Source organism: Gavialis gangeticus, unplaced genomic scaffold (assembly GCF_001723915.1).
Source record: "Gavialis gangeticus isolate Ggan-Ray unplaced genomic scaffold, GavGan_comp1, whole genome shotgun sequence".
NCBI classification, from domain to species: Eukaryota; Metazoa; Chordata; order Crocodylia; family Gavialidae; genus Gavialis; species Gavialis gangeticus.
In genome coordinates, this window is record NW_017729031.1 from 21,595,934 (window position 1) to 21,606,077 (window position 10,144).

The 10,144-nt window shown below is 45.3% G+C and overlaps 1 long non-coding RNA gene across 1 annotated transcript; it reads left to right on the forward strand.

The window, feature by feature from the left end:
* The first annotated feature begins 3,073 nt into the window (after positions 1-3,073).
* Positions 3,074-8,550, forward strand: LOC109301726. Its single transcript, XR_002098588.1, has 3 exons — positions 3,074-3,277; positions 4,444-4,447; positions 8,538-8,550. It is a non-coding gene; the product is annotated as an uncharacterized LOC109301726 (long non-coding RNA).
* The last annotated feature ends 1,594 nt before the right edge of the window (positions 8,551-10,144 follow it).

A 10,144-nucleotide genomic window follows, 5' to 3' on the forward strand; every position in this document is an offset into this window, starting at 1 on the left:
CTGCAGACACAAACCTAGGTGCATTGGCTTTTGCTGATGTATATGAACACCTGGGTTGTTTGGTGGGATTGGTACCTTGTTTGTGCTGCAGTCTGTTCATGAGTAACAGGAACTGATGCCATCTGTTTGTGCTGCTTTTATGCCCTGTCTCCATATTTCGAAACACTGAATCCATCACCTCAGTACATGACACTGTAGCCAAATAGCAGTAAGACTACAGATCACTAAAGTCTAATCTCACGTTCAAATTGGTATTCCATTTCTGTTTCTCCATTGTCCATCTATCAGATAATAGAAAGAAATGGACATTACATCAACAGAACAAGAACACCCATGGCTGGGGGCCCTAGGCATTATGATAACACGATAAACTTCGTTTTAACGCAATAAACTTCTTTTGTCTTTGCAAACAGGAAATCAAACTATTCAAGCATCAAAGGCCAAATTTCACTTTTTTGACACCTACAGTTGAGTTACACGGGGTTCAGGGAAGAGCTGGATCTGGCTGGGGGCTGCCTCCAAGCTGGCGCAGCCCCTGCCCACTAGCAGCGCACCTGGGCGACCCCAGGGTGTGCTGCCACCGCAGAGGGAAGGACCGGGGTCCCCCACAGTTCAGGTACTACTTGGCCCAGTGGCAGCCCACCCCCAGCTGCAGGGGAGGTGGGCAGGCTCCATTGAGGAGAAAAAAGGATCAGGCCCCTCACTGCTTCTGCCTTCAGCAGGTGACTGCTGAAGCCAGTGAGGGGCCTGATTTTTGTTTTTTGGTGGAGCCTGCCCATGGCCAGGGGGAGCTGCTGGTGGGCTGAGCTGTGGGGGGCCCCAACCCTTCCCCCCATGGTGGCGGCACCCCCCCAGGGCTACCTGAGTGGGCTGCTAGTGGGTGGGTGCTGCCCCAGCTCAGAGGCAGCACCCAGCCTGATCCAGCTCTTCCCCGAAGCCACCTGGGGAGCACTGCCTGGTGGGCGTCCAGTGGGCAGGCTTGGGGAACAGCTGGATCGAGCCAGGTGTTGCCTCTGAGCTGGGGCAGCACCCAGCCCTCCTAGCAGCCCACTTGGGTGGAGAAAAGGACCACCCCCCCAGCAGCTCAGGGGCCACTTGGCCCACCTGCAGCTGCCCGCTAGCTGCGGGAAGGATCCAGCTCTGACAAAAGTAAAAAAAAAGGATTGGGCCCCTGGCTGTAATGTGGTGGAAAAACTGAAATGGCGGGTTTCCCACCATTTCAATTTAGGGGGCATAAAATAAAACCTTCGGGATTAAACCCCCATCATGTGTACAAGCACCTCCATAGGCTGAGCCCTTTTGACAGTTTGACTTTTATTCTGGGGGCTAAACAGGAGCTGAGCTCTTTTAAAAGTCTGGTCACAAACCATTTGTATTAATCCCCTGCTTCTAATACTTCAACTCTTTATTCTGCGCATTGTCAGATATTATTCGGACAATTGCTTGGGATTCTTAGCACCATTACATACTATACAAGCTTTGATACTTTTTAGTGCTCACATGGATAACAAGATCAATTGCTTATATTAGTCAGAAAAAAAAAATCAAGATAGCCTTGAGAATAGCATACCTTAAGAAAATGAGCTTTAAAATCAAAAGAAAGTGGGAAAACCTTCCGCTAGCACTGCAGTAACTTCAGTTCAATTATGCACATATAACAATATTTGCAGAAACAGTTTCCTGCTACAAATATGGTTATGGAAACATGTTGCTAGGCGGAAGAGTAAAAAAGCTGGATATTAGGCTATTTACAGCCAAGCACTGGGTAGACACATGCACAGAGTTTGGATTAAGATCATAAGCCAAGTTATTTTCACTGGAGGACAGTGTAAATTAGACTTGAATCAAGCTCATATCAGTGTCTTAAGAAAAATTAAATAAGAGAGAACAAAACCCTGAATTCATCTGCAAGATTTTTTATTAGTTTATAAAATTGGTGTTATTGTATCATTTTCACTGGGGTTTGATTCAGTAAAGTACTTAAGCTCCTGTTAGACTCCATCTCTACTCAAGGAAGTGCTTTGTTTCAATGAGACTTTTAAGCACTTGTTTAGAGCTGAACTTGAGCGTATGTGCTAACTTAGCTAAGAATGCTCTCTCGCACTGGGACAGCCAGCATCTGTCTATTCTACCTAAAACCTGGGCTGATGCAGGAAAGGATTTTAGAAAAACATGAATACGGAACGAAGCCACCCTCCTCCAGGTTCTGATCAGCCACAAGGTTGTAGTCAACATCCGCTCAGCCGCTAGATGACATAGAAGACCATTTAAATGGGGTGAGGCAATTTCCTTTTCATTTTGGTCTCTCTACAACAGCGATGCTCATGGGCCAGATGAGTGGTGTGGGACTCATCTGTGGGTCAGATTGAGCCCCATGTGCCAGGATCAGATCCCAGAGTCCAGCACCACCCTCCCCCTGCTCCATGTGCTGGGATTGGGCCCCTGGGGTCCAGCACCACCCGTAGATTGGGCCCCAGGGGTTTCCACCCCTGAATGCTGAGATTGTGGCCTGGGACCTGGCACTGCTCCCATTCGGTTCTCCACGCTGGGATCAGGCACCCAATCCAGTGTGTGGGGCCCAGGGCTCCCCATGGGTCTGGAAATTTGGCTATAGCTATAGCAGTTCCAGCATTCGCCCACTACCAAATTTCAGGACTCGTGGGGAGCCCCATGGACTGGATGCACAGAGCTGCAAACCGGATTTGGCCCGTAGGCTAGGGGTTGAGCACTCCTGCTCTGGAATAAATACCTGATAAACCTAATTTAAAAATCAACAAATTACTTCTACTTTTGTTCACTTATTCTTTCACTCTGCCCTTCCCTCCCTCCCCTTGAAAGGCACATCTGAGTATGCATCTGGGTTGTGGGTTATATGGGAAACTTGCCTTTATATCAGTTCCACTTGAGTCAAAAGATGAGGCTCTCTACTAATAGATCTCTTACCCATATTTACATTGGCAGTAATAAATTAGTCTGCATCTTCTTTCGTATGGTGTCAGATATCAGCTTCCAAATCTGAGCCACTGTCTGGTGTTATCACTCAATGTGCAAATTCCATCTATGCTGTCTGGGCATTGGTAGAGATTGCAGCTTTCAATTAAGTGCTGTGCTGTTTGTTGGACACCGCGCTCACAAAGGGGGCTATCCAAGGTGTTCATCTTGTGAAGTGATGTTCTGAAGCACCTATATCCAGATCTCAGTTTGCTCAGCTTGACCCACGCTTCTCTGTCAAGATCATGCCCAATGGGGGAGCCATTTGGTATTGGTATAAAATGCTGTAGGAGTAGGTCTGACCTTTACCAGAGGTTGGCTCACTGCACTGCTGCCCATAGGTTTGGCTTAGCTTTCCCAGTCTCTTCTAGATTGCTTGGGTCTTCAGTTAACAGCTGATTTTCATCACCTCTTGCTTCTATTGCCAGTAATAAAGTTAGGATCATCTTGTGAAGTGTTGTTATATCTTATATCATTTGGTCTAATATATACAGGGAGTATATCTGTGTGTGTAAGTTGTGCAGCCTATTATGAGTCTCAGTGCACTGCTAAGTACAATGTTGAGCTTTTTAGTGTGACAACTTCTGGACCATATAGGAGCACATTATTTTGCTGGGACATCTACTATTGCAAGTGCGGTGGTTCTGAGCACTTTGAAGTTAGAATCTCGTGTCACAGAATCATAGAAAATTAGTGTTAGACGGGAACTCGGGAGGTCCAACCCCTGCTCAAAGCAGGACTATTCCCAACTAGATCATCCCAGCCAAGGCTTTGTCTAGCTGGGTCTTAAAAACCTCCCAGGATGGAAAGCCCAAAACCTCTCTGGGTAACCTGTTCCAGTGGTTTACTGCCCTCCTAGTGAGAAAATTCTTCCTAATATCTAACCTAAACCTCCCTTGTTGCAACCTGAGACCTACTCCTTGTTTTGTCATCTGCCTCCACTGACAACAGTCCAGCTTCATCCTCTTTGTAACTCACCTTCAGGTAGTTAAAAGCTGCTATTAAATCCCTGCTTCAGTCTTCTCTTCTGCAGACCAAATAAGCCCAGTTCCCTCATAAGTCACGTCCCCCAGGCCCTGAACCATTTTGGTTGCCATCCACTGGACTCTCTCCAATTTGTCTACATCCTTTCTGTAGTGGGAGGCTCAAAACTGAACACAGGACTCCAGATGTGGTCTCACCAGTGCTGAATAGAGGGGAATAATCACTTCCTTTGACCTGCTAGCAACACTCCTACTGTGGCAGAGCCAGGGGAAAGAGAAGGGAAGAAACCCTGCTCACTACTTCGCTCCACCCAGTTGAGCCCGGGGACTTACCTTACATTCAGTTCTAGCATAGGACCACAAGAGCCAGGACGATGGCTTCAGTCATCCCCAGCGGAGAGGGGATGATCAACTGAGCTGGAAGCCAGCATCAGAAGTATCTGCCAGCTCAAGTCTGCAGTTTATTCAGGGGTGTGTTCATGGCTCCTGTGATGCCTCCCAGGTGAGGCAGGAGCCAGCTGATCCAAAGCAGTTCTTCCTTGTCATGGGAGAGATCGGCTCCAGCTGTGTGGTAGAGGCAGCTGGCGACTGATCCAGAGAACCAGCCATGAGCCTGAAAGACTCCTGAGAAGTGGGAGAGGGCAGCTAGCTGATAGAGGAGTATGCCAGACAATGGATGGGTGAGAAGCAGCCTGTCTGCTCACTATTTTTCATATGAGTAAGGAATGGACTTTTGGGGATACCACGAGCCAAATCCAGCACCTTCAGCCATGCCACCAGGTGCAGACCTGACTATAATTAATTATAGACTTAGAAGTATGTAGCAGGAGCATAGGGGCAGAGGAGCACCCAAACGTGGCCCCTAAGGTCAGATGACCAGGTAACAAAACACACATGAGACAAGCTAAGAGGGGTGTGGGAAAGTCTGTCCCATTCTGAAGGAAACTGTTTCTGCTATTAGCTTATATCTTCCTATTATCATTACATCCAAGCCATGCCAAGTGAGGCTGAGTAAGGACAGAGGCAGTCTCCCCTCGGAGACAGGAGGGGCAAAACCCACTGCTCCCAACAAGATACTTTAAAGTACCTAGACACCGAGCCCTGTGAGCATCTCTCTCTGGTGTGACCGAGGCTTGGTGACACCTACCAATGCAGCTCAGTATGCCATTAGCCTTCTTGGCAACAAGGACACACTGCTGGCTCACATCCAGCTTATTGTTCACTGTCACCCCCAGGTCCTTTTCCGTAGAGCTGCTGCCCAGCCACTCAGCCGCCAGCCTGTATTGGTGCATAGGATTGTTCCATCCTAAGTTTAAGACTTCGCACTTGTCCTTATTGATCCTCATGAGATTTCTTTTGGTTCAATCCTCCAATTTGTCAAGGTCACTCTGAATCTTAGCCCTATCCTCCAGCATATCTACTACTCCCCCCAGCTTGGTGTCATCTGCAGACTTGCTGAGGGTGCAATCCATCCCATCTTCCAGGTCACTGATGAAGATTTTGAACAAAACTGGCCCTAAGACTGACAGTTGGGGCACTCCACTTGATACCCACTGCCAACTAGATGTTGAACCATTGATTACTAACCTCTGAGCTGGATGCTCCAGCCAGTTTTCTATTCACCTTACAGTCCGTTCACCCAGCCCATACTTCTTTATCTTGCCTGTGAGAATGTTGTAGGAGACCATAGCAAAGCCTTGCGAAAATCAAGGTATACTTCATCCACATCCATGTCGTGCTAGCTAAACATCGTAAGGCAGCTACCCTTGCAGAGACTTTACTGCTGACCTTCGGGATGTGAAGTTTATAGGTGAGGGAATGGTTTAATGTGACTCCTGGGTAGGTTGGGGTATGCTAATGGGGAAGGATGTGGTTGCCTACTCTGATATTCAGCATGCTTGTGGCTTAACGATTCTCCAGGTGGAAGGGTGATGCTCAGTTTTAAGCACCGGTTGTGGAGACAGTTAACCATGAGATCCTTGTTAGTACTCAGTGTTTTTTGCAGTTCTGCCATGTCTACGCCTTGGGTTACTATGGTGACACTGTCAGCGTACGCGTATCGCTTCAATGATGTATATGAGAAGTCTGAGGTATATACATTGAAAAGTATATATTGACCCTTGGGGGACTCCGTTCTTCAGAGTTCATACTCTGCTTTTTTCTCCTTGGTTGGCAGTGAGTTTGAATGGTCTGCTGGAGATCAAGTTCATGATGAAAGTGTATAGCTTGCAGTCATGACTACTTTCTCATGGTGCCTCCCATGAGTAGCTGTAAAGCAATACGAAAAGTCACAACCAAAGCAATCAGGCTTTTGATTTTCCAATTATTCTGCTAATCTAGCCTTTGTTGTCTCTTAAATAAAAAAGTATGGCATATGAAATTCCTGCTGGTATCTGGTGCTCTTTATGTAGAGCTAAACTTCAGCAGTGAATCACTGAATGTGGAACAAAACGATATAACTAGCGCTTGAAACTATTTCTGGCTCTGAAAATCAAACACGGCCACTTTCTAAACTTAAATACTATAACGAGAGTAACAGGGATTTATTACAAAATGTGCATTATATATGGGGTCAGCTGATGTCACCGCAGCTGACTTCCTCTCATTGCTTTGAGTAATCTATATTTGATACAGTAGGGCTTGGCTGAGTTACAATGAAATGTAAGTAGGTCAAATGACTTTTGAACTACAATACTTTTACTTCTGCATTTTTCAACAAGCCGCCACAGGGACCTTGTTTTACTTTAAGAAACTGCAGATGTCAACACGGTGACAAAACCTCTTGCAGCTAATGGATAATGCCACCTAGTGGCAATATCGACAAGTATAGAAATAATGAGTCTTATCTACATATCCAGGCTGCGTTAGATGGCCTAATTACATTCCAGACAGCTGACAGTTTTAATGCTGAATTAAAAATAAAGAGAAAGAGTAGTGATGTTACCTTTTCCCATTCTCCACTTCACAAAGATCTTCCAGAACGTGGGTCTATCTAATGTAACGTTGAAGTGAAATTGTAGCCATGATGGCCCAGGAAATACGAGGCAAAATTTTTTGTGGGTGAAATGAGATATCACACAAATTCTTGTCACTTTCCATCTCGAGGACACTTTGTTCTCAAAATTAAATTAATAAACTTTGATCTCAATGGACTTTTACTAAGTATGAATGTTAAGTGGATGGTTGTGAAATGGGCTTTGAACATCTTATGTTTATTTATTATTTTCCTGATTTAAAAGTTAGTGGGGGAGAGGGTTCGGTCAAGAGACTGAGGGATATCTCCAGGTTCGTGAAAGAAAGAACTCAGAGGAATTGTTTAATTTGACTTACTGAAAAGAATAAGCTATAATTCTCCTGGGGAATCTGAGAATAAACAACCTTCATATTTATAGTGGGAAGAAAGGTCATACGTGTACGTGGGCATTCAGAGAACGTAGTCAGATGGGAGACTGTCAGAGAGGAGCTTAAAAAAATCAAATGCATGCAATACAAGGGAAAAAAATTGTGATGCACTTATTATGGCAGAGGCATAGGCCAGAAGAAACTATTCATGCTGAATAGTAAAATACTCTATTAATAGAAATGTTGAAGTCAATAGCAAAAGGTGCTATCCAACACAAGTAAGCTCTCCAGAGCTGGTCCTTGGTAAAACTGTCATGCCTGCCTTGCACGGCTGAACTAATCCATTCTAAATCCTGATTTTAGCTTTGGCTCTAAACCTCTGCCAATTTATTCCGATTTTTTTTAAAGTTCATTAATTAAAAGCTATCCTCACAGGTACATACCCCATGATGTTTTCACATTTAATTAAACGAAATTAAGTGTAAACTAATCCAGAAATTAGATTCGGTGCGTGAGTGTTGTCTTCATAGGTCACACTCTCCATGTTATCTGCTTGCATCCATAGATGCTTCTCAAGCAAATCCCGGGACATCATTCTCCCCTTGTACATAGCCTAGGTGAGGCCATAGCTGCATCCAGTTTTGGGTTCCACAATTCAAAAAGGATGTGGAGAAGCTTGAGAGAGTCCAGAGAAGAGCCATGCACATGATCAGAGGTCAGGAAAACAGACCTTATGATGACAGGCTGAGAGCCGTGGGGCCCTTTAGCCTGGAAAAGCGCAGGCTCAGGGGTGATCTGATGGCCACCTGTAAGTTTATCGGGGTGACCACCAGGATCTGGGGGAACATTTGTTCACCAGAGCGCCCCAAGGGATGACGAGGTCGAACAGTCATAAACTACTGTGAGACCATTTCAGGCTGGACATAAAGAAGAATTTCTTTACTGTCCGAGTCCCCAAGGTCTGGAACAGCCTGCCATTGGAGGTGGTTCAAGCACCTACACTGAACACCTTCACGGGTAAATTGGATGCTTATCTTGCTGGGATCCTACGACCTCAACTGACTTCCTGTCCTTCGGGCGGGGGGCTGGACTCGATGATCTTCTGAGGTCCCTTGCAGCCCTAATGTCTATGAATCATTTGTGATGTTGTTTGCTGGGTTTTTTCCTTCTAGATTTTAAAAAGGATGCCATGTTTAGACTTCCTAAGGACACATTGGAAAGAGGGGAAAAGAGCACCTCAGTGGAACCAGAAACACAGAACTTAGTAAGAAAGATGGTAAGTATATATCTTAAAGGAAAGATGCGTTCAATCGGTGCACTGCATGCATGTCTGAATGCAAATCCTCGCTCCCTACAGAAAGTTTAAGTGTATGGGCCAAGATAGTACTGATGTGTGATAGAGTTTAAAATAAGAGCCAAGGTGTCTTTCAAGCCATTGTAAATGGCAGAATCTATTTGTTGCTGAGTAGCAATTACATCTGAGGGGCCAAAGACTGATCACTGAGGTATATTGCCCAGGGAGGTTCTTTTTGGTTTCCACAAAAACAGAAAACAAGACATCTCCTACATCAAGGATTACTTAGGATCTTTTCTTTCTCCCATCCTGTATTGTCAGGTTGATGAAACGATACACAACCCACTATTGTCGAGTAGTCCTGAAGTTTGCTGGAACCCCACTCCTGCCGTAGCCACTGCTGAACCCTGAAGCAACCTCACCAGGGTGTCAACTGCTGGCAAAACTCTAAACCAAGTGTCTTTAGATGTCCCTGCCCCTGCTGTAAAACAAAATGTGTGTGCAGGATGGGGCTGGTCTCAGCAGCCACCTGAAATAAGGGATAATCTCTGGAAAGGCCATACCTAGTTCTGCTCTTCTTGGAACGGCTGACATCTCTTGTTACAATAAACAGAAAATGTATTTGCCACATTTGAATAAACTCTTCTGTGCTGTTGCCAGGTTAATGTCTTATTTAGCACAAAAAGGAATTCTTTTCTATGAGGAAATATAAAGAAAAGAGTGCACTGTAAAGAGACTGGCTCATCCCAAGCATTTATCTTCAGCCTTTCCCCATATTTATAGTATTTGCATATTTGAGCATGCAGTAGGATAAAAACATTTGCTATTCCATTTGGTTCTTTCAGATGGCTCAGTTACAGTTAGACCTCGCTAGACCTGCTAAGGAAAACCAAAGGAGCCACCTGGACTGGAGCTGAGGAGGACTGGAAGATGTATTTGGATGGTGCATAGCAGCTCTATTTCAAATATTAAGATCATATGTGCAGCTAAAATCTTTATGGATTCCCTTACCTCAGCTGCACCCGGTTCTTGCATAAATTTCAGCTTGCTTAGTTCAAATAAGTCTTCGAGAACAGGTACTATCCTGTTTACACAGATTATATGCCTATCAACTCCAGGGTGCATCTTTATTTTTGGTTGTTGCCATAGTGGGATCACCTTCATTGTATCCGGTGCTGTATACTAGGGCTGTGGAAAGCTTCGGTAGCTGATTCGATTTAGAAGAGACTTGGCCCGATTCAGCAGCCGACTCTCCAAATCTGAATCGAATCAGCAGACCCATTAATTTCTCCAAATTGCATTGGAAGCCTCCGATTCCATTTGGAGAGATTCAGAGAGATTCAACCATAGACACAGCTTTATATGTTTTTTCTACATATCTCAAGGTACCAGGCGCAGCTCATGAACGCCGAGATGGTGGGGCAGATGGAGCATGCCATGGGAGCGTGGGGGGCAGTCCCCCATGCATTCAGTGGTGGATCCAGAATTGGACCAGAAGTAGATTCATAGATTCATAGATTAAGGGTCGGAAGGG